The 21359-nt window shown below is 42.2% G+C and overlaps 9 non-coding genes across 9 annotated transcripts; all 9 read right to left on the reverse strand.

Moving 5' to 3' along the window:
- Window positions 1-16961: 16961 nt before the first annotated feature.
- trnai-aau (transfer RNA isoleucine (anticodon AAU)) lies at window positions 16962-17035 on the reverse strand. Its single transcript has one exon. It is a non-coding gene; the product is annotated as a tRNA-Ile (tRNA).
- Window positions 17036-17529: 494 nt separating this feature from the next.
- Window positions 17530-17603, reverse strand: trnai-aau (transfer RNA isoleucine (anticodon AAU)). Its single transcript has one exon. It is a non-coding gene; the product is annotated as a tRNA-Ile (tRNA).
- Window positions 17604-18070: 467 nt separating this feature from the next.
- trnar-ucg (transfer RNA arginine (anticodon UCG)) lies at window positions 18071-18143 on the reverse strand. Its single transcript has one exon. It is a non-coding gene; the product is annotated as a tRNA-Arg (tRNA).
- Window positions 18144-18499: 356 nt separating this feature from the next.
- trnai-aau (transfer RNA isoleucine (anticodon AAU)) lies at window positions 18500-18573 on the reverse strand. Its single transcript has one exon. It is a non-coding gene; the product is annotated as a tRNA-Ile (tRNA).
- Window positions 18574-19064: 491 nt separating this feature from the next.
- trnai-aau (transfer RNA isoleucine (anticodon AAU)) lies at window positions 19065-19138 on the reverse strand. Its single transcript has one exon. It is a non-coding gene; the product is annotated as a tRNA-Ile (tRNA).
- Window positions 19139-19605: 467 nt separating this feature from the next.
- Window positions 19606-19678, reverse strand: trnar-ucg (transfer RNA arginine (anticodon UCG)). The gene has a single exon. It is a non-coding gene; the product is annotated as a tRNA-Arg (tRNA).
- Window positions 19679-20034: 356 nt separating this feature from the next.
- trnai-aau (transfer RNA isoleucine (anticodon AAU)) lies at window positions 20035-20108 on the reverse strand. Its single transcript has one exon. It is a non-coding gene; the product is annotated as a tRNA-Ile (tRNA).
- A 494-nt stretch (window positions 20109-20602) lies between these two features.
- On the reverse strand, window positions 20603-20676 carry trnai-aau (transfer RNA isoleucine (anticodon AAU)). The gene has a single exon. It is a non-coding gene; the product is annotated as a tRNA-Ile (tRNA).
- Window positions 20677-21143: 467 nt separating this feature from the next.
- On the reverse strand, window positions 21144-21216 carry trnar-ucg (transfer RNA arginine (anticodon UCG)). The gene has a single exon. It is a non-coding gene; the product is annotated as a tRNA-Arg (tRNA).
- Between the last annotated feature and the right edge of the window lie 143 nt (window positions 21217-21359).

The following is a 21359-nucleotide window of genomic DNA, read 5'->3' on the forward strand; positions in this document are numbered from 1 at the left end:
TCCCTCGTTTCCTACAAGCTAAACAAGCAAAAGTAGTTTTGGGTTTTTTGGACTTCCTTCATGTTCCTGCAGCTGGAGGATTGGTACCTTCTGTATTTACTTCCATAACTGAATCTGAGGCCATGGTCCTCAGCAGGAAAAGGGTGGAGTGCCCACCCACAGTGGGCTGATCTCTTAGATGGACATTAACATCACCCACCCCTCACCAGGTTTTCCAACTGCTTTGTGGATAAGACGTCTTGGACGATCATCTTGGGTGTTGCAGGAAACAGCGGGATGTTTCATCCCGGGGATGGAGGTGCCATGTTTCTGCTGATGTTCTAAATGAGCTCATCTGCACAGCATAGTGGAAGCATGTGCTAGGATCATTGTAGTCTCCCCTTCATGCTACCATTGCTACTGCTATTGTAATCATTTATTTAAACTGCATTATCTCTGGTGGACACGATAAAGGCTTCATTACGAGCCACGAGGGTTTTGTGTTGCTTTTTTAAACTAAAAGGGAAAGTCCCCACTGAGACTCCTTTAAGCCATTCTCGCTTGAGAAAATGTAGCTGAGGGAGAGGAGCTGGGTACAAAGGAAGAATGGAACCGAGGGGTGGGAGAACGCTTCAGCGGTCCGGCAAACACTTCCTCCAATAAAACTGGGAGACCTTCAAAATAACCTCCCGCAGAAGAGACACAGAGACATCGACTGTCACACTGGCATAAGGCCAAGGAAGTGAAAAACTGCCCACCCACCAAACCCCACCCTCACCTCCACACAAACCTCTGCACATGATGACACATCTGCCCTTCCTCACTCGTATCACTGCCTGCAGCTGTGAAGGCAGGCTGCTTGGGGAAAACACACTTCCTTCACTTCTACACATAAGCAAGTGCAACTGACTGATTTCATCGTAAATTGTAAACAAAATAAATATTAATTCATTTAAAAAAGTGTTCTTTGAGTTACCTTGGCATATTGTTTACAAACAAGCATGTTAGCACAGCGGATTTATCACTGAACACAGTAGCAGCTCGATCTGCATGTTTACAAACCCTTTGTAAGTAACCAAGTTCAAGCAGCCACATACAGACTCATCAGACTTTGGCTCAGTGACGTGAATCCGTTGAGATGAAGCCTTGCAGATAAAGAAGATATCCGACATCAATAACACAGTTCCTTGAGGACTGCAGTGCTAATAGGACCGATGCAATGAATGCTACTATCATCAATTTGGTTAAATGGTTAATTACTCTAAGCTGGATAACTAAGCTAATAAAATATTAACCGATGCATCTCAAAGTTGGGACAGGGCCATCTCTACTGCTGACCATGAAACAGAGCTTTTGACCCACTGTTAGTTTAGTTTTCAAATCAAATCAAATCACTTTTATTGTCACATCACATGTGCAGGCACACTGGCACAGCACATGCGAGTGAAATTCTTGTGTGCGAGCCCCACAAGCAACAGAGATGTGCAAAACACAACAACACAAACGAGCAAAATACAAGAATGGCCAACCTGAAACTAATAAATATATGTACAATATATAATAGTGTATGCATTTCTGGATGTGTATACTAAATGTTTTTCTACGTGTGTGTGTGTGTGTGTGTGTGTGTATACACATTTTTACAAATTAAATAGTAAAAAAAATAATAAAATAAAATATATAAAAATATACAGAGTTGAATATGTGCAAAACAGTGGCATTACTGTACAGTATGGAGTGCATAATGTTGAAGTTCCAGTAGTGAAGCTGAGGTGTCTATGACGTGTTCAGCAGTCTGATGGCCTGATGGAAAAAGCTGTCTCTCAGTCTGCTGGTTCGGGACCGGATGCTGCAGAACCTCCTTCCTGATGGAAGCAGTCTGAACAGTTTATGGCTGGGGTGACTGGAGTCCTTGATGATCCTCCCCGCTTTCCTCAGGCACCGCTTCCTGTAGATGTCTTGGAGGGAGGGAAGCTCACCTCCAATTATCCGTTCAGAGCACCGCACTACTCGCTGGAGAGCTTTGCAGTTGTAGGCGGTGCTGTTGCCATACCAGGTGGTGATGCATCCAGTGAGGATGCTCTCAATGGCACAGTGATAGAAGGTCCTGAGGATGCGGGGGCTCATGCCGAATCTTTTCAGTCTCCTGAGAAAGAAGAGGCGCTGCTGCGCCTTCTTCACTGTTTTGTTTGTGTGTACTGACCACGTAAGATCCTCAGCCAGATGTACACCAAGGAACCGGAAGCTGCTCACTCTCGCCACAGCAGCGCCGTTGATGGTGATGGGGGTGTGTACTTCTCTGCACCTCCGGAAGTCCACTATCAACTCCTTTGTCTTTGCGACGTTGAGGGTGAGATGGTTGTCTTGACACCAGTGGGTCAGGGCGCTGACCTCCTCCCTGTAAGCCGTCTCATCACCGTTGGTGATAAGACCCACCACTGTAGTGTCGTCCGCAAACTTCACAATGATGTTGGAGTTGTTAGTGGCTGTGCAGTTGTAGGTGTAGAGTGAGTACAGGAGAGGGCTCAGTACACACCCCTGTGGAGCACCAGTGTTCAGTGTGATGGGGGATGAGGTGATGCTGCCCAGTCTGACCACTTGGCGTCTGTCAGACAGGAAGCTAAGGATCCAGCTGCAGAGGGAGCTGCTCAGTCCTAGATCCTGCAGTTTCCTGTCCAGCTTCAAGGGAACGATGGTATTGAATGCTGAGCTGTAATCTACAAACAGCATTCTCACATACGTGTCTCTCTTCTCCAGAAGAGAGACACATGATGACCACGTTTTGGTCATCATGTGACCTGCAGTCAGCTGAGGCTGAAGCAGTGATGTGGTCACTCAGTGAAAATGCAACATCCAGATGAACAGAATACACATGCAGGGATCTCAGCTGAAACGTTTGTTCTACTGTCCATAAAATATGGAAATATGAAGTTTTACATTTTAGAGCGTTCCAGCTTTTCTTGGAATTGAGATCGTGTCACGTTATGGCATTTATTCACCTCAAACATACAATATGCACATTGACCCACACAGAAATAACTGCAAAGTGAAGATAATCAAAATTAATGAAATCACAAAAAAAAATCAGGTTCCAGCTCACGAATAGTTTTTCCTCCTCAACTCATTCCCGTTTCTCCCAGCGGGGAAGCTGACAACAAAGTGAAGACCACCAGAGTGTACGTGGCCTCTGTTTACAGAGGGATCCTCGACCTCCCAGCCATTGTCATCAAATTTGCAAAGAGCTGCCATAATTCAAACACGTGCATGGATGCTATGCTTTTGGCTCGCTCGTGTCCGTCATTTCCCCTGTGGCCAATCATGTTGGCCTTCCTGTTGCTCTCCTGTGGAATTCTGGGTGGGGGGCATTTCTGTCTTCCTCCCTCCCCCACCCTTTTGCTCACAAAATCCATAAGAATTAGCTGTTCAAAAAATTCAATCAAGTTATGTAAAGGACAAAAGCAAGCAGACTTCAAAGGGGCGGGATGAGGAGACATGCTGCATACAAAGGCTCCAGACACTTCTTTCAGCACTCAGACCCCCTGCACCAGCAAAACGGACCCAGCCTCTTGGAACAAAGCCCAGTCCTGAACCTGGTCTTTGATTTCAGCGGTCTTGGCACTGCTCCTTCTTTGCTTTGTTCGTCTTGATGGAGCTACGCTGTGTAGCAAACCGTGACCCCTGCAGCCCACCCTGTTTGCATGAGGCAGCACACAGTCATACATGCAGACAAAGCCAAACTGCCATAAAACAGGAAATAAGAAGAAAGCTGATAAGGGAAAAAAACCAGTGTGCTGACAATACAGTCTCATCTCTCACAGATTACAGGCACCGTGAGTGTTGCTGCTGCCTGTTCTGATAAATTAGTCATGTGTGATGGTGCGTCTGAACAAGGAAGCGGGAAGGGAAAGAAAAACCAAACTTAGAGTCCCCGCTCTCCTGGAAACCGCCTCATTGTCTGTGTTGTCCAACGCCGCATTTGTTTTTTAGCGTGCCAGTTTCTACTCCATTCTCAAGCTTTTATAAAAATCTAACATCGGATATGTTTATTTAATTTACTGGGGTTGTATTTGAAGAATTACTTGCAGTAAGTAACTGTGCACTTCTGGAAACGAGAGGCAAAAGACACAAGCAGTCAGCTGATCCAAAAACAGCTACAGTAAGTACAGCAGGTCAAAGGTAACGCAGGCTCTGCTTTGTTTTAGCTACTTTTACAGTTCAGCAAACTCAGACTAAACCAGGTAAATCTCAAACTGACTGTTTTATTAAGGTAGAAGTCCACAAGATGTGAAAAACAGCACAATTTTTACAACACAGCTACCACCATGCTAATGTCTGCAGCCTGTTAGCAGCCCAAATGAAGCAGCAGCATTACTTAACAATACTGTGGTAATGAGCATCGACTATAAAGTTTGGGCTGACCTGACTGCGTTTGTGTGTTTGTAGGGACAGAGATGAACAGGGAGACAGAATCAGATGAATTTTTCTGAGTGCATCCTCCACAGAGCATACACAAGAAGAAAACCATAATCATTTGTCCTCACTGTAAACAGGAGCTAAACTAAAACCACTGCAAAAGAAAACATCACAGTGAAACAGTCCAAGGACTGCCCACGGGGGATCTTATCACAGCCACAGAACACAGCTTTAAATTGTGTAATTTAAGTGATCTCGATAGCTGTGTTTTGGAAGTTCAGTTAACGCTAGAAATGTGTTTTGGACTTTGTACATGCTCTTTGGAGTTTGTACGTAACCACTTTTTTTACATTAGAAATTCCTTTTGTGCATGATTTTAATAATAAATTAATTAAAGCAACAAAACAACCTGAAGAGCCAGTTGGGAGCCGAAAGAGCCGGCTCTTTTTAGTGAGCCGAGCAGAAAGAGACGGTTCTCTAAAGAAGAGCAGAGTCCTGGCCCCTAGCCCTGCCAGTGTTGCAGAAATGATGAGGATGATGATGCAGCAGCAGGTGTTCTTCTCTGCATGAGTAGCTTAATGTTGTTCGTGTGTAATGTACGTTGAGTAGGCTAACCACGTTATTACATTAATGCATGTAAGGTGAACTAGCAAACACCATTGTACCATGCGGCTGTCTTCTTGTTTGATGGCAGATACTCCCTTCACCCTGGCCAAAAAGGCTAAAATGACCAAAGAAAAAGTGGAAAACAGCTAAACATGAGAGGTTTTTGGACAAAGTTTGTGTTTTTTCCATTGTTTAAGCACTGCTTCCAGCCAAGAGTGATACCATATATGCCCCTATAGCTGCAGAAAAGGCTAACATTGTTATCTTTTTACAAAAAAACAGCTGAACATGAGAGGTTTTTGGACCAATTTTGTGTTCTCCATTCTTTAAGCACCAGTTTGAGCACCGTTTAAGCACCGGCACCGTTTCAAAAGTACTGGTTTGGTACTGGTATTGGATAAAACCTAAACGATACCCATCCCTACATGCTACCAATCCCAAAGTGGCAAAAAGAAAGGGAGAAAACAGGAGCTTTCTGAACAGGTGGGAGAATATGATGAAAAAAATTAATTTAATTAAATTAAAAATTTAATTCAGAATGCTGCAAATGCAATTTTTATTTAAGAAATGACTTCAACTGATCTGTTATTTAATTGGAAATTTGATTTTGCATGTGTGCAATATTAAGTTTATATTAGTTTTATATATTGTTTAGTATTAAGCTTTGCTTGTTCCATATTTCGTTTTTCAGCAAAACTTGTTTGAGTCCATAAGAAAAGATTCCTTGTTATATTTGGAGGAAGATTTTTTTTCAATGATTATTTGATCCAGTTATGAACTGGTGCAGAACTGAAGAAGCTTCTCGGATGAGAGGTGAAACGTCTTCAAGTAACTTAAAGAAGTCCAGACGCTTTTCTTTGCAAGCTCCTTTGATCCAGTTATGAACTTTGGCCCACTGTGTATTTGAGTTTGACACCCCTGCTTTAACGTGTAAAATGAAGTGGCAAACCGTCCTGGCTTTATAATTATGATCTGTCTTTCAACAAATATTTAATTTATTACTTAGTCTCGCTGATACTCGTGTAATTTTAGGAGGCGATTTTAATTGTGTACTTGATAAACTCTTGGTTAGATCCACTCAAACCTCCCAGTTGTTTAACGCTTCGACTGTTCTGAATAATAATATGTTGAGTTCTACTAACCTGTTGATGTTTGGAGACTGTGTAACCCCACTGATAGAGATTACTCTTGTTTTTCACAAGTGCACAAATCGTACTCCAGAATAGATTATTTTTTTGCTTGATTCTAAATTGATGTCTAAAGTTGTATGCTCAACTTATCATAATATCTTGATCTTGGATCTTTAGTCCTGGACTTCTGTGGTACGAAACAACTGCCGTTTTCACCCGTCACTCCTGTCTGAGAAATCCTTTTGCCGATTTATGACAACTAAAATATCAGAATTCTTGGAAACTAATGATAAACAAGACGTTTCTGATTCGATTCTATGGGAAACATGCGAGGAGAAATTATTTCTTTTGTATCCTCGTTAAAAAAAGGACGCCAGAAACGCCTGTTTGAAATAGAAGCTGAATTAACACAGTTAGAACAGGACCACAAGGCCTCCTCTTGTCCCTCTTTGTTTCAAGACATCATTAAAAGGAAGTTTGAGTAAACCACAATTTTATCGTGTCAAGTAACAGATCAGCTATTTAGGATCAGACAGAAGCATTTTGTGTTTGGAGATAAGCCCCATAAGCTTCTTTCTCGGCAGCTGAGAGGCCTACAGGCTAGTAGGGCTATACACAAAATAAAATCAAGATCAGGCGAAATTTTAATTAGCCCTAAAGCTATTAATGAGCGATTTAGAGAATATTATGAAGAGCTCTATATGTCGAAATCTTGGGGCAATATTTCTCATTGGTTTGGGAAGCAGGATCTCCTGACAATGAATGACGCTGCAGGAGAGGCTTTAAACTCAGATATTACTGTTGAAGAAGTTTCGAAAGCTATTAAGTCATTCCCCAGTGGAAAGTCCCCAGGCCCAGATGGGTTTGGCATTGAATTGTATAAAAAATACTCTGAAAAGGTGGCCCTGCTTTTATTGAGAATGTTTAAGCATTCTTTCCATACTCAAGCATTCCGCCGTGCGCTAATATTTCTTTGTTATTGAAAGAAGGAAAGGATGAAACAGAATGTTCCTCTTATCGACATATTGCTTTGTTGAATTTGGATATGAAAATTTCCACTAAAATTTTGGCAAACAGATTAAATAGACATGTTGGATCAATTATCCATCCGGATCAAACTGGGTTTGTCCCCCAGAGGTTTTCCTTCTTTAATGTTTGAAGATTGATGAATGTTATGTACAGTGTTGGGTAAGTTACTTTAAATTAGTAACTTAGTTACATTACTAGTTACTTATATCAAAAGTAACTCAGTTACTTCAAGTTACTCATTACTTTCAGAGTAACTAGTTACTAGGGAAAGTAACGTTGGTTTTACTCAGACTTCTCTTGTTAATGTGTTGCTTCTGTAACTGGATACCCAGCATTGCCAGTCTTCTAGCTTGCTTACTTGCCACACGTGCACTGTGCCACCTACCAATAGAAAGGAAAAGATAATGTGCACATTTCCAGGAGAGAAATCCCATGCTTGGACCGTTGTTGGCCGCTGCATGATTCATGATTCTCACTCGCTTTTGCAACTTTGTACTTTTGTGTTACTCGCAGCAACAACTCCACCTCATTGTTAGTCCATTTAAAAAAACTCTGCGCTTTTCAAAGAGACGTTTCTAAGAGCCGGGAAGTAAATAAGCGGCAGACAGAAATGAGGCAGGTCGAATCGTCTTGCGTTTCACGCATGCGCAGTACTGGGACGTAAGAGTTTCAACCCTTTCAATGTGGATGCACAACTCTGTGAAAACAGCTGAAAACACTAGTGTGGACGCGGAGTGCTTTCAGACAAAGACGCCGTTTTCAAATCTATCCGGGCTGGTGTGGACGTGGCCTCAGTCTGGAAAAGACGTGTTTCTCAATCCCACAAGCACCACTGTGAGCCTGTCTGCTGCCAGCTGCCGACTGGGGGACTTGTGTCTGTCAGACGCGACACAAAGTGTGATTTTAGCAAAGATTATTTAGTTTTGCAACATAAGAGAAAGAGGAATTTGGTGACCTTGGTCCATGAGAAGTCCATAACAAATAAGTTGGATATGGATGACTCTGTAAGAGTGTTTTTGGAAAGGTAAACAGGAGACTGTTGTTGTAGAGTGGACCGAGGAGAAAGGAGAGTGGAGCTGTTTAGTTGCAAACAGACTTCAGTCCCTTGCGAAACAAATAAGTTTAAAGCATGACAAAATCTGTTTTGTTCAAGAGCTGGTGATTTTTTTTTTCATTACTATCCCAACCCGTTTTAGTTTTGTAAATATTGGCTATATTGAGAAGTCTTATTTTAATCTTTATTTTACAAATTTATTTGAGAATTAGGCCATTCAATGAAGATGGATTTGATGTTGTTGGTTGTAAAGATCTGGATGGATAGTTTAATTTATTCTTTATTTTCTTTTTTAATTCTATTTTTGAGTTTTATTTTTTAAGACTTGGTGAACTGTATTTTTTAAATAACATCGCCTACCCTTTTTAGTTTTGTTAATATTAGCAATAGTAAGATGTATTATTGCTGGGCTTGGATATATTTAATATAAGGCATCTAATTAGTGCTTTTAGTTGTTAGTTGTTGTTTAGTTGTTGTTAGAATCTGATGATGTCATGGTCCTGGGTCGGTGACCCAGCGCTTTAAGTTTATTATTATCATTTTCCAGTTTATTATCATGATGATTATTGTTGTTTGAGTTCTACGTGTTATATTCGGTCTGCATCTGTATCTCTGTCTGTCTATGGTGTCACCCCGTCTGTGTGTGAAACTGTCTGTTTAGTTCAACGTCTTGTCTCCCTGTGTCTGAGTTTCCTGTTTTATTGTGAAGGTCTGTGTCATATGTCAAAGTGTTCAGTTTTACCTTTCTCCTGTCTCGTTAGCCTAGTTCCTCCCAGCTGTGTTCCCCACTTGTGTTCTCTGAGTGTATTTAAGTTGTGTCTTCTGTCATGGTAGTTGCTGGTTCGTCTGCGTCATTTCCCTTACGCCATTCTGTGTTTATGCCTCCGGCTTCCTGGTCATTCTCCCTGCAAGGTACCCTCGCTCGCGTTCTGGTTTTGTGTTTAGTTTTCCCAGTTTAGAGTTTTTACCGTTCTGTTTCTCGCCACCCCTTTTTGTTGTACTTCTCCGGTTGTAAATAAAGCTCACCCTCCACTTAAGCAGTCTGCATCTTGGGTCCGTTATTTATCCACACGGCCTGCCCCGGCAAACCGTGATAGATGAGGAATATTTTGGTTGTTTTGTTTTTCTGTTTCCCCCCTGACGGATTACCACCTTAATGTGGTCAGGGGGTTTGCGTGCCTCGGTGACCCTAAGAGTTAGACCAGCCTTCAGGTGGGACACCCAAGTTGGTCTAGTCTTAGGGTAGAGGCCTGACAAAGTGCAATTCAGTTACATGACAAAAACAGTTATTAAGAACACCCCACCCAACCCCACCCCTTTCCTGCCTCCACTTCCACCATTTGCCCCCTTTACATTTCGGTCTGCCCCCTTATATATGCTTGTCTAGAACCGGTCCAGGTCGACTATGACAAGTTGCTCCGTTTGGTTTCACTTTTTTCATAACTCCTCCTATGAGGTGTTCAAGCGCCCCCAAATTTAATCAGAGCACCTCTAAAAATACTACTACTACTATATTAATACTAGTAATAATACCAGATGTTAGTATTATTTTCTGGAATTATCATTAAACATTATATTTTCTTAACTTGCCTAATGATGACATACAGGACAGATGAGAACAAGTTTCATATGCAGTGTTTATGGTATCATGATGTTACAGTGCGCTCACACAGAGGCTGGTTTGTCATTAATCGCCTAATTAAGACTTTCTTTGCTGTGGCAGAAAGACGATGAAGAGATCATGTCATGGCACAAATCAGTGATGCAGATTTAAAACACACTTTAACTGAAATACAGCAAAAGTTCAAACTGTCCTGATAATACGGCGACGTTGCTGTGAAAAAAAGTTTTTATCTGTTCTCTAAATAGCATCAAAAACATTAGAGATTATTAGCTAACTCTAACCTTCTGATCCACTAGTCTGCTTGTATTCAGGGGCTGAGAAGCTGATGAAATTTATTATTTTAGTTCGTTAAAGATTTCTGTTCCTACTCTGATGGAATTGGGCTTCAGTGTTTGTTTACAGTGCAGCTCCACATCCAGGCAACAGCAGGTGAAAATGATGTTACCTGTCAGTGTCCAGCTGCAGCCTGTGTTCAATATTGTTATAAACTGATGTGGATCAGTTCGTGTCTTTTTTTGTTTTTGTCTTTGTAAATTCTGTTTCACTGCAACATTGAACAAAGCCTGAGAGAGCAGGATGAAGACAGCCTTCAAGCATCAAACTTTAAGCGTGAGGACATTTCAAATGCAACGTTTCTATCAGCTCAACAAACATCAGCAAACACACAAACTCTTCATGTGCAGTTTGTGTCACAGTGAGTTGTAGCTAAAGGTCCAGCTGCTGTATTTCACAGGGAGGGGGTAAAGCTCACATGTAACATTTAAAGCTCAGTTTTTAAATCAAATATTGGGTCTGTACATGTGACATTATGTTTTTTCATATTCTGAAACGTGCTGCTAAACAAACTGATGAAGACTAACTGTGTTATTTAAAGGTTGCATGCTACTGCAGGATAAACAGGTTAGTTTGCTGCACTGTGATGGATTTAAAGTACAGAACAGTGTGTGACTGTGGCGCTTAGATTCACTGAATTCCACCTTCAGAGCAGCTGAATAGTGTCTAATCTAAAGACAGCATAAACAATTTACTGTCAGTGTAGAGAATGGAAATCAGCCTGTTCAACTCATAAAATCATCAGCTGACATCTGGTTGAATTCACTTGTGTAAATCCACAAAGAGCAGCAGGTCAGCTGATCACAGCCTGTACATTCAGAAAATCCACTGGAGCTCTGAATAGAAATGATTGTGATTTGTGATCTTTTCCAGGCACTGAGCCATTACAGCTGATTTTAGGGTTCCTCCACCTGCTGAATCCACTTTAACTCCTGACTCCTCATTTTCCTGTTTAGGGACAAAGTCGCCCTCTACAACGTAGGCAACAGAAAATAGAGCCATGTTTTATTTTCCTTCTTTTTCTCTGCTCACGAGGCAGAGCTCACCTACTTTTTACTGTCTTACACTGAGTAGATTTCAGAGCCTGTACTTTTTCACTTTTACTTAAGTAAATACATTGAATCAGTTTTACTGGAGCATTTTTAACACAGGTTTCTGTACTTCTACTTAAGTACAACGTGTGTGTACTTTTGCCACATTAAAGTCTCCCTCTTCTGTGGTGCCGCCTTAAGTCTTCTTTATCATGATCTTTTTCACCTCTGAGGGGAAATTTTGATGCTCGTCCTCTTTGTCAGAAAGATGCAGTCCTCAGCTGACTGAATAAGCTCACTAGAGCTTTCAGCAGCTAGCAGTGGAGCTAAAGCCTGAACAGGTAATAGAGCTAGAAACTGACCTATGGTATGGGTAGGTGCAAGGTGCAGAGCGGAGCTCAGTAACAGTCACTGGGTAAACTAGGTTAATGGTGTCAAACACAGTTTCAGGAGACAGACGTATGGCAGGCTGGTTTTAGCAACTCTGCTGTTCTTAAGCTGTCCATGTTCGAAATAGCAGTCTTTGAAACAGTCTTTGTATACACAGATTCAGGCTTAGCAAACTCAGTAACTCTCAGCTCAGAAGGAGGTTACAGAAGCAGGTGTATTTTCACAGGCCATCACAGAATAAACTGCACAGTCCAAGGGTGTAACAATACCACAACAGTGTTAACAGTGACTGACACAAAAGCATGGTGAGCTGGTTTACATATAAATGGCTGTGAAACACAAAATCCAACCTAATTCATTATTTCTGAGGCACTAATTCCAGCATTTCAGCCAGTTTAACTATGGCAGGTGGCACTCTGCTACCATTTACGTTTACCAGCTGAGGCACAGAAAAGATCACAAACTGGGAAACTGGCGGATCAACACAGGAAGTCTCAGATGCAGGAGCAGGATTACTAATGTCCAGGCTCCTCAGCACGCACTGTTTTATTCACAACTGTTGATGGTGTGGCTGGGCTCAGGCTGTGAAACCTCAGAATCAGCAGGCTGAGGAGGAAAACAGTCCAGTGGGGATACAATGCCAGTGATAGTGTGGAGGTGAGTCTGGGGTGGAGTAACAGTCCTTTGTTCAGCAAACTCAACAGCTGGAAAATCCATATTGGCTAACTCAGAGAAAACACTGCGAGCATTAGCAGAGTCTGACGGCTCAGGAACACAAAGATCACGAGCGAGGACAACCGGTGAATAACGTGACACCGAGGAGTCCCTCTGAACAATGTCTGTAGAGTTCAAACACACAGTCATCTGATGTAGCAGATACAGAGTCCACGGAAGACGAAGCAGTGTTACTCACAGTGGCAGATCTGTCATGAAGTCCAGGATCAGAATGCTGAGCGTGCGAAACACAGTCACTCTCTCCCACGGCTGCAGTCTGCTCAGCTGTACTGGAGCGACGGCAGCGTGAACGCCAATCTGACAGCGGCGTGACGTTTTGACAAACATCGGTTCAGGAAGCGCTCCTCTCCTGTTCAGGTGGAGTCATTTAGCGGGTTTGTAGAAACTGCAGTTTGCGGTTCTTTGAATTGAAGTTGGTGTTCTGCTAAATGCAGTTTGTCACTCTGAAGATATTGTAGCTGCTGCTGAGGGATACCCTGCTGCTTTGTTCTCAGTTTGCTTTCCTGTTTGTGCTGCTCGTTTGTTCTCGGTTGTGTTGCTGTAGTTCTTTTTGCTGCTGTGTGCATTGACTTGGATCATCCATCAGTAAAAATCGAACTCAAATGCAATACAACAAATTCATCATTCATATAAAAAAATCCACATGGACACAGACTTTCTAATCGGACATCACAAAGTTATTCTGAAGCTGTAAATCTGTAAAATTAAAAACTCCCCAAAACTACTATGAGAAAACCCTGAAAAGGTTCAATGATAGAAGAAAAATGCTTTACATATAAAAACCAACAGAGGTTCCTAATAAATAGACTAATAAACAGAGAATAGCTGAACAGTTTCTGTGACACAGACCTAAAAATGCATAAATGCTCCATGATTTTCGTTTCTATCCATCATCTTGAACACTGGCTATAAATGTGTTCACGTCATTATTGTGTGATTTGGTTTCTTCACGTGTCTCCTTCAGTGCAAATAAAGGATTGTTAGAGTGTGTGCTGTGTGTTTTTCTGAAGCATGACAATCCTTTCCAACAAGTATTTCCAGCTGTTTGTCTCCCCTCTGCACTTTAATCTTTCTTCTTGTCATGTCTGTGTTTGTCCACCAGATGTCTCCCTCAGCTCATTTACTCCAAATCAGAAGCATCAGCTTTGTGGAGCGTGGAGATGCTCTGCCTGCCAGACACAGCTTAGGGCAAAGAAACATGTCTCTCCTCCACATCTGTCATCTGAAAAATGACATTAAATGTCATCACTCTAGATACAATAAGAACAATTAAAAAAAACTCAAAGATTCAATCTTTTGTTACATTTTAAAAGTTCAAACCTTTAAAGACATTAAGTTTAAGATCATATATGATCAAGAAAATCATGCTTTTGTTCATTCCGAGTATGTATTCTGTTGTGATTTTGCCATTTGTTAGGTTTCTGTTCTTTGCCTGCCTGCTCCCACTTCTCTGTGTTCCCTCTGTCTGTCCATGGAGTTATTGTGTCTGCTCATGAGTCTGCCTGTCAAGTTCAGTGTCCTGTCTGGTTCTCTGTGTCTGTTAGTTTCCTGTTTAATTCTGAAAGTTCATGTCTCATGTCAGTGTGTTCAGTTTTACCTCTCCCCTGTCTCGTTAGCCTAATTGTGAGTGTCTGGTTTAAGTTTTGTTCTTTAGTTTTCCATGTTTAGGTTGTTTACTCCCCGCTCTGCTCTTCCTGTTTTTGTCACCTTATCACCGCTGTAAATAAACACTCACTCGCACCCCAGCCAGTGCCTGCATTTTGGATCCTTTTCTCAATACACCACACGACTGCCCCCAGCCGTGACAAATCTTCACATTTCAGAAACTGGAACCAGCTTTAAATGTGATTAAAATAATGACAAAACAATCAATTCTCTGGTCATTGACTAACTGATGAATAACTGCATTTGACAACCCGCTACAGCAACAACCAGGGGCGGAGCGTGGGGGTGGCTTACTGGGCTTAAGCCCGGGTTGTTTTGTCAGAAGCCCGGGGTCTTTTGGAGTGTAATTTTTTTCATAGTTAGATGCCTGGCTGACAACTGTATAAAACAAAAAGTACACACAATATTCGAAGCACATAGTGCACACCGTGGGAATTTACGACTGTGCGTGAATCCCCCCCTGATATTGGTATGATCCGAGCTCAGGCACTAAGCGACTGAGCGAGGGGGCGGGGTAGCTGCTGCCAGCAGTGAGTGCGCTGTTGGAGAAACGGAGCCAGCCATAGTAAGGAGAGCTTAAGTTTGACCAGGTACCAAAGCAAATCATTCGTACCGTACAAATAATGTAAATATGACGGTGCATCACGAAAGATTGATATCAAACTGATCACTTGACCAATATTACGTTACTCGCTCTTCAAGTGAATCAACAAATGGCGAAATGAAAAGCCGAACAAATGCTATTTTTTTTAGAGTCTTAGCTTACGTGTGTTTATTTCATATTTTCAGTTCTTACCCTCCCCGACTAAATCGGTTTCAGTTATGTACTGAAATATAAGAATGGACATTAGAGGCTTCTTTCAAAGAAAAAACTCAGGTAAATGTTATTTTATATATTATGCTTTGTATGTTGTTCAGTATATTTGTATGCAAAATAAGAGGGATTTCAGTACTCAGCAGGATATTCACATCTGTAACCAGATATTTACACTTTAGGGAGAAAACATAAAACAGTTTTACTGTACAACATCAATTTAGAGTAAACTTTTCTTTTAGATAAATATTGAAATATCTTTTGAATTAGTTAAATGTCAGAATAAAGAGAGACAGAGCTGTCTATTTTTTATCACTTTCATCAAATTTAGGAGTACATGTACACTAAGTTTATTGTTAACTAATAAGAAACTCCAGACGATTCCATTCTGAGCTGAAGAAGCTTCTGATAGGTTAGTAGAGTCCATGTGAGTAAATTTTCTGTGACATGGGAAAATCAAAAGATGTCAACCAAAACACCAGGAAAAGAATTGTGGAGCTCCATAAGTGTGGCTCAGTTTGAATACAATTTGGTGCCATTTGCAATTAAGAAATACAGATAGTTTCTCTCTTTACTCTTAAAGTTAACAAATATGTTTTTTAGATTTATCAGTCTAAAAAATAAACATTTAGTCTGATTTGATGTTACAATTAAAAAAGTGTTTGTGTTTTGATCTGAAGAGTACATAAATATGTGGTTTCAACTGTATATTTGATGATTGTCAGCACAAAGAGAGAGAGAGGAACAGAGAGGGAGAGAGAGGAGAATGAGGACAGAACAGAGGTGGAACAAGAGCAGGTGAGACACACATGTTAGTCAAATGGTTGTTTACCAAAAGTATCACCGTCCTCATGTATCTCGTACCTAGTGTTTCTTTTTAGGTTTGTTATTTTTCAAATTCTATATTTATTAAGTTCTGCAGGCTTGTTTGCACAACAAGGCTAAATAATTATATAAACTTTTCTCAATCTAAATATTGTACTTTGGTAGAATTAAACAATAAATGTACTGCAGGTCTATGATGACTTTTAGTGCTACTATCATCTAGTTCTGATTCTGGTTCTGTCTTGGTTAAGTCCTCAGTAGTCCTGATTTTGAACTGTTGTAGTCCTGTTTTAATTCCGGATCAGTTCTGGGTCTGGTTGAATTGGGGTTTAGTCCTCATGTCTTGATACAGCCCCGATTTTGTTCTGCCTTGCTGCCTAATTAAAAAACTAGTTTAAGGTGTCCTGCACATGTGATATATATTTTTCCCTATATGAAGTCATTGTTTTTTGAACAAAACTCAAAACAGAGCCAATTAATCTTTCAGTAATTTCTACCCCCCCCCCCCCCCCCCCCCCCCCAAAAAAAAAAAAAAAAAAAAAATCCCACATGCATACTACCCTTTTGGGCTAAGCCCCGGGTGTTTCAAATGTCTGGCTCCGCCTCTGGCAACAACAGAATAAAAGCACTAACCAGACCGATGAAAGGTTTCAAACATACTGAATATGAGGAGTAGTATAATTTAAACTCAAGTGACTCAAGCAGCTTCAAGCCTCAAGCAGATTCAAGCAGCTTTAAACCTCTGGCAGATCTCACCCTGCAGCAGTTCTCAGCTGCTAGCAGCACTCTGCTTCAAGCAGTCACCTGCAACTTCCAGTAGCTGTCAAATAACAGCAGGTCTCAGCTTCCAGCAAACATCCAGCAGCACTTAGCAACGCATGCCTGCTCCTCAAGAACTCACAACCAACCATGAGGGGACTCGAATCTGCAATGGTCTGATCCGAAGTCAGACGCCTTGTCCGTTAGGCCACGTGGTCTGGCACAAGCTCCCACTTTTCACGAACGTCAGTTGGAGTCTGCTTGAGCCAACTGCTGGTGTTGGGTTGGTCACGTGGCTGGTGGATATTGCTTGATTGTTGCTTGAAATAATTGATTGTTGCTTGAAATAAGTGCATGCCACAGCATTTCTCCCATGTATCATGCTCTTAAAAACGTAGTCCTACCTGCCACATGCACAGTGGATCCACCCACTAAGCCAGAGTATCAACTGCCAATGGACGTCATAAAGCTTACGTGGCCCGATCTGTCACCTGGAAGTTGGCAGAAGTTTTTTTCTTGGATCCCACCAAACAAAACCACAGTCTACCATGAGACAGCACCTTCCATACTGGAATGGCCAGTATGGGGATTGAACCCATGACTTTGGCGTTATTAGCACCACGCTCTGACCAGCTGAGCTAACTGACCCACAACTTGTGCCTAAACGGACCCCTTTTTTTTTGTCTAATATACCAAAAAAGAGGGTGGAAGAACTGTTAAGAACACAAGCGAAATGTGTGTTTACAAGAAATTACTTCAACATAGTGGGAAAAAAACCTCTTCTGTTGACTTACAAAAAATGCTTTAAGAAGAAATTTGCCACAAAACAATACATGGTGTGCGTCTTCTACTGTTAGGGTCGATAGGTGAGGATATAAAGCAGCAGTTTTTGATGCAGTATGCTGTGTCAGACTTTGGAAATGAGTGATTTATCCAGAAAGTAGCTGGAAAAGTGATTTGGAGATTGTAGCTAAGCATGTAATGTATTCATTAGCGTGTCATGTGTCAGTGAATTTTGTGGTTTGCTGTCATTTGTAGTTGCGTACATCACTCACCTGGAAGTTGGCAGAGGTTTTTTTTTGGATCCCACCAAATAAAATCCACAATCTATCACCAGACAGCACCTTGGATGGCTCCTGGAATGGCCAGTATGGGGATTGAACCCATGACCTTGGCGTTATTAGCATCACGCTCTGACCAGCTGAGCTAACCGGCCTACAACTTGTGTGCGAACTGATCCTTTTTTTGTCTAATATACCAAAAAAGAGGGTGGAAGAACTGTTAAGAACACAAGAGAAATGTGTGTTTACAAGAAATTACTTCAAGCTGTACCAATGAAAGCCAACTCTTGGAAGCTCCCACTGATCAGAAGCCACCTATGCAGGTGGAGTTCCACCAACAGCCTGCTTCCAAGTCGTGATTTTTTCACCCGTGTCGCTTGAGGTCATGGCATGTTATTGACTTTCTATGGTTGCTTCTAAGCCAAGACTACTGGAGCCTGGCACTGATAAGGCCAAGTTCATGGCTTCAGTCCCCAACCTGGCCATTCGAGCCTCGTTTGAGAACTCGTAGAGTCTCTGTTGAAGGACATGAAGTTGACAACAGCGTAGCAATTTTGGATGACATAAAGGAGCTGAGGTTGGCATGCTGCGAACGCATGCCTGCTCCTCAAGGACTCACAACCAACCACGAAGGGACTCGAACCCTCAATCTTCTGATCCGAAGTCAGACGCCTTGTCCGTTAGGCCACGTGGTCTGGCAGAAGCTCCTACTTTTCACGAACGTTCGTTGGAGTCTGCTTGAGCCAACTGCTGGTGTTGGGTTGGTCACGTGGCTGGTGGATATTGCTTGATTGTTGCTTGAAATAATTGATTGTTGCTTGAAATAAGTGCATGCCACAGCATTTCTCCCATGTATCATGCTCTTAAAAACGTAGTCCTACCTGCCACATGCACAGTGGATCCACCCACTAAGCCAGAGTATCAACTGCCAATGGACGTCATAAAGCTTACGTGGCCCGATCTGTCACCTGGAAGTTGGCAGAAGTTTTTTTCTTGGATCCCACCAAACAAAACCACAGTCTACCATGAGACAGCACCTTCCATACTGGAATGGCCAGTATGGGGATTGAACCCATGACTTTGGCGTTATTAGCACCACGCTCTGACCAGCTGAGCTAACCGGCCTACAACTTGTGTGCAAATTAATCCTTTTGTTGACTAATATACCAAAAAAGAGGGTGGAAGAACTGTTAAGAACACAAGAGAAATGTGTGTTTACAAGAAATTACTTCAACATAGTGGGAAAAAAACCTCTTCTGTTGACTTACAAAAAATGCTTTCAGAAGAAATTTGCCACAAAACAATACATGGTGCGCGTCTTCTACTGTTAGGGTCGATAGGTGAGGATATAAAGCAGCAGTTTTTGATGCAGTATGCTGTGTCAGACTTTGGAAATGAGTGATTTATCCAGAAAGTAGCTGGAAAAGTGATTTGGAGATTGTAGCTAAGCATGTAATGTATTCATTAGCGTGTCATGTGTCAGTGAATTTTGTGGTTTGCTGTCATTTGTAGTTGCGTACATCACTCACCTGGAAGTTGGCAGAGGTTTTTTCTTGGATCGCACCAAATAAAATCCACAATCTATCACCAGACAGCACCTTAGATGGCTGCTGGAATGGCCAGTATGGGGATTGAACCCATGACCTTGGCGTTATTAGCACCATGCTCTGCCCAGCTGAGCTAACCGGCCTACAACTTGTGTGCAAATTAATCCTTTTGTTGACTAATATACCAAAAAAGAGGGTGGAAGAACTGTTAAGAACACAAGAGAAATGTGTGTTTACAAGAAATTACTTCAAGCTGTACCAATGAAAGCCAACTCTTGGAAGCTCCCACTGATCAGAAGCCACCTATGCAGGTGGAGTTCCACCAACAGCCTGCTTCCAAGTCGTGATTTTTTCACCCGTGTCGCTTGAGGTCATGGCATGTTATTGACTTTCTATGGTTGCTTCTAAGCCAAGACTACTGGAGCCTGGCACTGATAAGGCCAACTTCATGGCTTCAGTCCCCAACCTGGCCATTCGAGCCTCGTTTGAGAACTCGTAGAGTCTCTGTTGAAGGACATGAAGTTGACAACAGCGTAGCAATTTTGGATGACATAAAGGAGCTGAGGTTGGCATGCTGCGAACGCATGCCTGCTCCTCAAGGACTCACAACCAACCACGAAGGGACTCGAACCCTCAATCTTCTGATCCGAAGTCAGACGCCTTGTCCGTTAGGCCACGTGGTCTGGCAGAAGCTCCCACTTTTCACGAACGTTCGTTGGAGTCTGCTTGAGCCAACTGCTGGTGTTGGGTTGGTCACGTGGCTGGTGGATATTGCTTGATTGTTGCTTGAAATAATTGATTGTTGCTTGAAATAAGTGCATGCCACAGCATTTCTCCCATGTATCACGCTCTTAAAAACGTAGTCCTACCTGCCACATGCACAGTGGATCCACCCACTAAGCCAGAGTATCAACTGCCAATGGACGTCATAAAGCTTACGTGGCCCGATCTGTCACCTGGAAGTTGGCAGAAGTTTTTTTCTTGGATCCCACCAAACAAAACCACAGTCTACCATGAGACAGCACCTTCCATACTGGAATGGCCAGTATGGGGACTGAACCCATGACTTTGGCGTTATTAGCACCACGCTCTGACCAGCTGAGCTAACCGGCCCACAACTTGTGCCTAAACCGACCCCTTTTTTTTTGTCTAAAATACCAAAAAAGAGGGTGGAAGAACTGTTAAGAACACAAGAGAAATGTGTGTTTACAAGAAATTACTTCAACATAGTGGGAAAAAAACCTCTTCTGTTGACTTACAAAAAATGCTTTCAGAAGAAATTTGCCACAAAACAATACATGGTGTGCGTCTTCTACTGTTAGGGTCGATAGGTGAGGATATAAAGCAGCAGTTTTTGATGCAGTATGCTGTGTCAGACTTTGGAAATGAGTGATTTATCCAGAAAGTAGCTGGAAAAGTGATTTGGAGATTGTAGCTAAGCATGTAATGTATTCATTAGCGTGTCATGTGTCAGTGAATTTTGTGGTTTGCTGTCATTTGTAGTTGCGTACATCACTCACCTGGAAGTTGGCAGAGGTTTTTTCTTGGATCGCACCAAATAAAATCCACAATCTATCACCAGACAGCACCTTAGATGGCTGCTGGAATGGCCAGTATGGGGATTGAACCCATGACTTTGGCGTTATTAGCACCACGCTCTGCCCAGCTGAGCTAACCGGCCTACAACTTGTGTGCAAATTAATCCTTTTGTTGACTAATATACCAAAAAAGAGGGTGGAAGAACTGTTAAGAACACAAGAGAAATGTGTGTTTACAAGAAATTACTTCAAGCTGTACCAATGAAAGCCAACTCTTGGAAGCTCCCACTGATCAGAAGCCACCTATGCAGGTGGAGTTCCACCAACAGCCTGCTTCCAAGTCGTGATTTTTTCACCCGTGTCGCTTGAGGTCATGGCATGTTATTGACTTTCTATGGTTGCTTCTAAGCCAAGACTACTGGAGCCTGGCACTGATAAGGCCAAGTTCATGGCTTCAGTCCCCAACCTGGCCATTCGAGCCTCGTTTGAGAACTCGTAGAGTCTCTGTTGAAGGACATGAAGTTGACAACAGCGTAGCAATTTTGGATGACATAAAGGAGCTGAGGTTGGCATGCTGCGAACGCATGCCTGCTCCTCAAGGACTCACAACCAACCACGAAGGGACTCGAACCCTCAATCTTCTGATCCGAAGTCAGACGCCTTGTCCGTTAGGCCACGTGGTCTGGCAGAAGCTCCCACTTTTCACGAACGTTCGTTGGAGTCTGCTTGAGCCAACTGCTGGTGTTGGGTTGGTCACGTGGCTGGTGGATATTGCTTGATTGTTGCTTGAAATAATTGATTGTTGCTTGAAATAAGTGCATGCCAC

The sequence above is a fragment of the Rhamphochromis longiceps genome, linkage group LG3 (assembly GCF_057381845.1).
Source record: "Rhamphochromis longiceps isolate RC_006_pf linkage group LG3, R_longiceps_female_GT1.1, whole genome shotgun sequence".
NCBI lineage: Eukaryota > Metazoa > Chordata > Actinopteri > Cichliformes > Cichlidae > Rhamphochromis > Rhamphochromis longiceps.